Genomic DNA, 6650 nt, shown 5'->3' on the forward strand with positions numbered 1-6650 from the left:
CCAAGAACGAAGAATAACGTAACAAAAAAACAAGGATATAGTCTAAATCGAAGCCTCTGAGGCGAGAACAAACTAACAGACTAAATCGCTAAACTTTAATTCGCTATTCTTTAAATCGCTATTCTTCGTAGGTCCAAATTGGACTTGCAAGCAAATAAATACCATAGTAAAAATTAATGATAACACTAAAAGGCCATAAAACGTAAGTGATATAACCAAGATGACAGAGTACCAGATGGGCAAAATTAACTAGAATATTTACCGAAGCGAACATAACCCAAAATGGCTGCCGATACCTCGGCAAGACAATCGCTTCCAAAACTAAAAACCACCATATTGGAAACAGAACAAATGCCCGGTACTGTCAAAAGCTGCCAAAACAAACTATGGTACTTAACATTGGTAAGGGTGAAGTATCAACGTCAGTCATGTTGAATTAACGACAATCACTTCAAAAAACACTGGGCAAAACACTTATCAACTTTGCTGGCTAGTCCAAAACAGAAGGATGACCTAGTGAGCGCGAGTGGTGGGTGTCGGTAGGGTAACCCAACTGTATTCTCTAGGGCCTGTCACGGCCCTCCCCCTTTGATGAAGGGATTATCTAAATGGAAGACAGCCTGTGAATAGTGTTTTACAAACGCCCTTGTTAGATATACGACACCAACAAGGTGCTCGCGCGAGGGTTGTAACCTCTGCATTCCATGCTTTTAATTTTCTCTGGTATATTTGGAAGATTTATATCAGAAAAAGTACAAAGAAGGACTTTTTCGCCGGCCGTCACAGGTTCGACCCAGAAATAGATTTTTCCTTCGTCAAAATCCCTTATATTTAAGGTAAAATAAGGGATTTTTGTTAAATATCTCTTCCGAATAAGAGTTCCTAACAGTATTAACAATTTCAAAGTTTAAAGGCTCCTCATGAATGGCAGAGGCAAGGGACAGTCCAGAGACTGACCATATATACATATGATCAGCACCCAAGCTCCCTTTCCATCCCGGCTAGGAAAAGGGAGGGCCAGGCAATGGCTGCTGATGGATCAGCAGGTACACCTATAGGCTCCCACAAACCAGGTTGCAGCTAATAAAGGAAGTAACGAGTTTCAGCAGGACTCGAACCTAAATCTGGAAATCACTAGTCAGGGACGTTACCAAATAGGCTTCCTCACAATAGACATTTAATCTTCATATTGATATTGTTTTGAATAAGTTGTTTTATCTTTTCCATATAATCAGTTTTCCCTTTAGCTGAGTCTTTTTAAAGTTTATATATGACATATCTGTTTTGATGAAAACAAACTCCAACCCCTGCAATATAAGTTGCTATCATTCAATGAACAAATTACAGGATATCACAGGTACCAACCCATGACCACTGGACAACATTTTCTAACACCCTATAACCAATGAAAGACAAAGGTGTAGACATCCTTCTTATGACTTCACACTAAGAGTTGATTCACACTATCGGTCTGGTCACACTATCGGTCTGGTCACACTATCGGTCTGGTCACACTCCAGTCTCGGTACTCTCTAGGTACTAGGATGTTCATACTCTCGGTCCGATCAGTGTCTTAGCAAAATCATAAATATAAGGAAAAAGCATAATTGTATAGGAATATTGTTCAGTGATACTAGGACATGTATTTACGCAGTTAAAATTTACCTGTTATTGTTTATATTGATTTCTTCTATCATGACCGAAGCAAGACTGGAGTGAGAGCAGACCGGAGTGACAGTGTGAATGCTGCCATTTAAAATTGTGTAACAATATTTGACCGGACCGTGAGCGGAGGGCAACTAGGCCGATAGCGAGAATCAACCCTATGTCATAGCTCCTGGCAATCTACCCAGTACCAGTGTGGGAAAAACACACTGGTAAGTTGTAACAAAATGTTACAGTCTATAGACATACTAAGAGAGTAACAACATATATCCAACATGTAACAAAAACTGTCCTACAACATAACTAACAACCACAGCAAGAAAAGACTGAGAGCCTAACACTTTCAACAAATATGACAAATTTGGAAGTAATATGACAAATTCGTAGATAATTTGTATTTTCCCTAACCATACAAACCTTAGCTATTTAAATAGGGTATTGCTTTCGGCGTAGCTGAATGATGAGCCATTAGATTTTTAACGAGGACTAACTACCCCTCGCTAGTTAGCGGGGGGGGGGGGGGGGTAGCTAGCTACCCCTCCTCCCTCACACACTGGTGAACTGATTCACTTCGCTTAGAGATAGGACTTCACGGGGGACAAGGCTGGCGGGCAAGTATGATTAAATAGCTAAGGTTTGTATGGTTAGGAAAAATACAAATTATCTACAAATGTCATTTGTTCCGTAGCCGAAATACAAACCACGCTATTTAAATAGGGTGACTCAACCTTTAGGTAGGGTGATAAGTCCCAGCCTTACTGGCTTTGGCTTTGCCCGGGGACTCAGAATCCGAGTGTGTAGCACTCGAGATAAGGAGTAGCTGCACCTCGCAAATCCCTTGTTCTGCAAGGAACGTGCGGCCTACGTAAGCTTGTGTGTGAAGGAATGAAGTGTGGCTTGTCCAAGGAAGTTGACCTGAAATCCTTTAGATGGAATTCTAGAATAGGACGTTCCCAATACCACCTCGTAAGGGTATGGGGGACGAGACAGTATTATCTTAAAACTAGGAACACAAGGAAGCATGGTTTACCTGCAGTGGTTTGAGGTCAGCTGTGCAGAGAACCCAGGATGCTGCTTTCCCCAAGAAAGGGGATGATGAAGAAAAGAGTAAGGGCCAGGCATACTTTTTCATTCATGCAGACTAAAATCGGGTAACAATGCCCTCAACCTTCTGCTACTTGTCCATTAAGGAGCCTGAGGTTTAGACCAGCTGTTGTGCAGCCACCACAGGGCCGATAGAGAACGTATCGAGCCTCCTGTGGGTCACGTCCTGCAGGTAGAGGGCTGTGAAGGTCGTTTGACGCTTCCAGACCCCAGCTTGTAGAACCTGCGTCACTGAGTAGTTTCTCTTGAATGCCATGGATGTAGCAATGCCTCTGACATCGTGTGCTCTAGGGTGACGTGACGGAGGAGGGTCTGGATTCAGGGAATGGTGGATGACCCTGCGAATCCATGCTGAGATGGTGTTCTTAGTGACCCCCCTCTTCGTACTTCCTGTGCTCACAAATAATGCTCGCACTCGAGGACGGGCTGCAGCTGTTCTCTTAAGATAGAGCTTCAGACTCCTTACTGGGCACAGTAGGAGATGGTCTGGGTCATCTGTTACAGAACGGAGACTCAAAATCCGGAAGGAGTTGAACCGTGGGTCCGGAATCCCAGGATTTGGAGTCTTAGCCACGAACTCAGGGACGAACCTGAACGTTACCTCCCCCCATCCCCTTGAATGGGCGAAGTCGTACGAGAGACCATGAAGTTTGCTGACTCTCTTGGCCGAGGCCAAAGCGAGTAGGAACACCGTCTTCCAAGTCAGGTGACGATCAGAAGCCTGGTGTAATGGTTCGAACGGAAGTCTCTTAAGAGACCTGAGGACTCGAACCACGTTCCATGGAGGAGGTCTCACTTCCGACTGAGGGCAGGTAAGCTCGTAGCTTCATATGAGTAGAGAAAGTTCCAGCGAGGAGGAAATGTCCATTCCTTTCAGCCTGAAGGCTAGGCTTAAGGCTGAGCGATAGCCTTTCACTACCGAGACTGAAAGGCGCATTTCTTCCCGCAAATACACAAGAAACTCCGCTATTGCTGGAATAGTGGCATCGAGGGGGTAGATACCCCTTCCATAACACCAACCACAGAAGACTCCACTTTGCCTGGTAGACCCATGGCTGCTCCCAGCTGTTCACCTGGACCTGACAGAGCGTATTCACACACTCCTCCTCGACCTGTCCCCAAACCTGCACCTGTGGAAGTACGCCTGCCACAATCGCGCACCCCTGATAGGTCTCCTCAATTCAAGAGAAGGTACAGTGCATGGTGCCAAAAATCAGGGCACCTTATGGATGAGTGTCGCAGGTGCCTCAACCTGTGCCTACGCTGTGGCTCGGCAAACCATCATGTCGGACAGTGTAGACGACAGGCGCCGCTTATAAGCAGATCACCTGTCCAGAACACAGCTAATGCCCGCAGCCCTAGGAGGGAGACCATCTCTGTCCAGACTCCTTTAAGGTGGAGAGCAGTACCGGCGAGTGCAACTCAGACCCCGTCGTCCTATTCTGGATCGACCAGTAGCCGGGAGAGCCGAAGTGGGAGCGAGTCCAATGCTCCTTCTCGGACTGTGCAAAAGAAGAAGAGGAGCAAGAAGGCAAAGCCCGGGAAGTCAAGAACTGAGGAGTATCATAGGGATATTAACACCAGGCCTTCGATGTAGAAGGTAGGGCTACATCGAAGGAGGGTGTGAGTGCTAGGGTGCATGCTCCTAGTATTCCGGTGGCAGCCTCAGAAATCTCGATTTTCAAGGTTACCCCTCAACCTGAAAAGGTCATTGCACCTCAAATGGATCTTTCAGAATTGCCCAGTGATAACCTGTACTCGACACGGTCAACAGCTTTTCCAACTGACTCCTCCAGGGAGGAAGCAGGAACTGAGGCTGTAATGAAAACCCTTTGTAGGGTTAACTTGACGCAGTTGGCTCCTGTACCACTCATGGTTGTCCCAGTGACCATGTGTGAGTTTCCATCGGGAGCGTTGGATGCTCTTATTGACTCCGGAGCTGAGATCAACCTCATGTCATTGAGAGTAGTACAGAATTACCAGCTACAGATGGTACCCAACACCATTGGTCTGAAGGGTTTAGGTCAAACAGGACCTAAGACCCTAGGTACTGTACTGTTGACCAATATACTGCATGGAATGACATTTGCCCCGAGTGTGTCCCATTTATGGCTGAGCACGTAGTGCTTGGTTACCAGTTCTTGAGAGCAAATGGGGTGATAGTTGACAGAACCCGATATTGGCTGAGCGTTGGCAGTACTCCAAGAGCCTCTTTGGGAGTATTACGTACCGATACGTGGAGCCTGTTGTCAACAAGTGTTTTACGCACTTGAGGTCCACGCAGCCGATTCAATAAGGATTGCCAGTATTGAGCCAGTACTTGTTCCAGTTACTGTAAACTTTCCTAAGGGACTTGACACGTCTTTTAAGTGCCCTGCTTGTCCGACCAACTGTTGGCCGGAAATGTATTATGATGGCGACATCATAACCCCTAGTGTGTCAAGGAAAGTTACAGCAATCGCTGGCATCCTTGAACTGAAAGATGGAAAAGCCTCAGTTTTAATAAAGGGTTCATCTGAAGAAACTGCCAAGATAAAAAAAGGTCGATCTCTTGGGTAAGGTGTTTACCATGGCAATGTTGGATGATCCTCTATCCTGCCTGATAGCACAGGAGTGTGACCTGACTCCTGAACTGAGCGTATTGGAGGAGATAGACGATCTGTCTATCTCCAACGAACTGGACTCTTCTCAGAAGGACAAGTTTTGTCAAATGCTTCGACGTCATCTTCCAGTCATCAGTACTGGTGATGATGATGGGGAGAGTACTCAAGCACACCAATACGCATCCACCTATATGACGAGACGCCCACTTATCAGAGTTCGACGGTTTGCCAAACCCGTCGCTGACACCATCGAGGAACAGTGCAAGGAGTTGCATGAACTAGGTTTTATTGAACCCAGCATCTCTCCTTTGTCTTCACCCATTGTTCCAATCTGAAAAAGGGACAATAGTATGCGGTTGTGTGTGGACTACCGTAGACTGAATAAGGTGACTGTCTCTGATAAGTTCCCGATGCCTAACATGGCAGATTCTGTATTTGGACTTCAAGGAGTCAATTACTTTACAACCCTTGAACTGGTTCGAGGATACTACCAGTTATCGTTGGCAGAGGACAGTAAAAAATACACGGCTTTCTCTACCGCCTTTGGACACTGGCAGTTCAGACGCTTATCGTTTGGACTGAAAAACCTGTAGTGTTGCAGAGAGAAATGCAGAGTATTCTCCAAGAGTTCCCGAAAGCCAAGGTGGTTGTCTACGTAGATTACATCTTGAAACTTAGGTCTTCTTTCGAGGAACACCTGAAACTGGTAGAATGAGTTTTGGCTACTCTCCAGAAGCACGGACTCAATATAAAACTCGGAAAGTGTTCTTAGGTTCAAGCAGAGGCCCAGTATCTTGGTCATCTGGTTGGACGTTCGGGTATGCGTAAGCTACTAGAATACATCCAGAAAGTGGAGGCCTTCCCTAAACCGACCACTGAGCATAAGCTACCGGGATTCCTGGGATCTCCATGTGCTCACAGATAGCCAAAAAATTATCTGCGAAGACTAGAGGACGAAAATCCCAAGGAACTAGGAAACTGAAGTGGACCGCAGAAATGGACGGTGCCTTTGTGCGCTTGAAGGAGCTGACCAAGTAGGACATTTTGATGCCATACCCTGACTACAGGTACTCCGCTGATGCTTGACCCTTGGAGTTGTTTGTTGATGCTTCGGGTGAGGGCGCTGGTGCTTGCCTGTGCCAGGAGTCCTTGGAGCATCCAGGGGAGCGTCGGGTGATAGCGAACGACTCCATGACTTTCCTTGACTGCGAGACTCGTTACTCTACCATTGAGCGTGTGTTGGCTCCTCTGCGATGGGGGGGTGAAAACCTTCAGGCC

Source organism: Palaemon carinicauda, chromosome 38 (assembly GCF_036898095.1).
Source record: "Palaemon carinicauda isolate YSFRI2023 chromosome 38, ASM3689809v2, whole genome shotgun sequence".
NCBI lineage: Eukaryota > Metazoa > Arthropoda > Malacostraca > Decapoda > Palaemonidae > Palaemon > Palaemon carinicauda.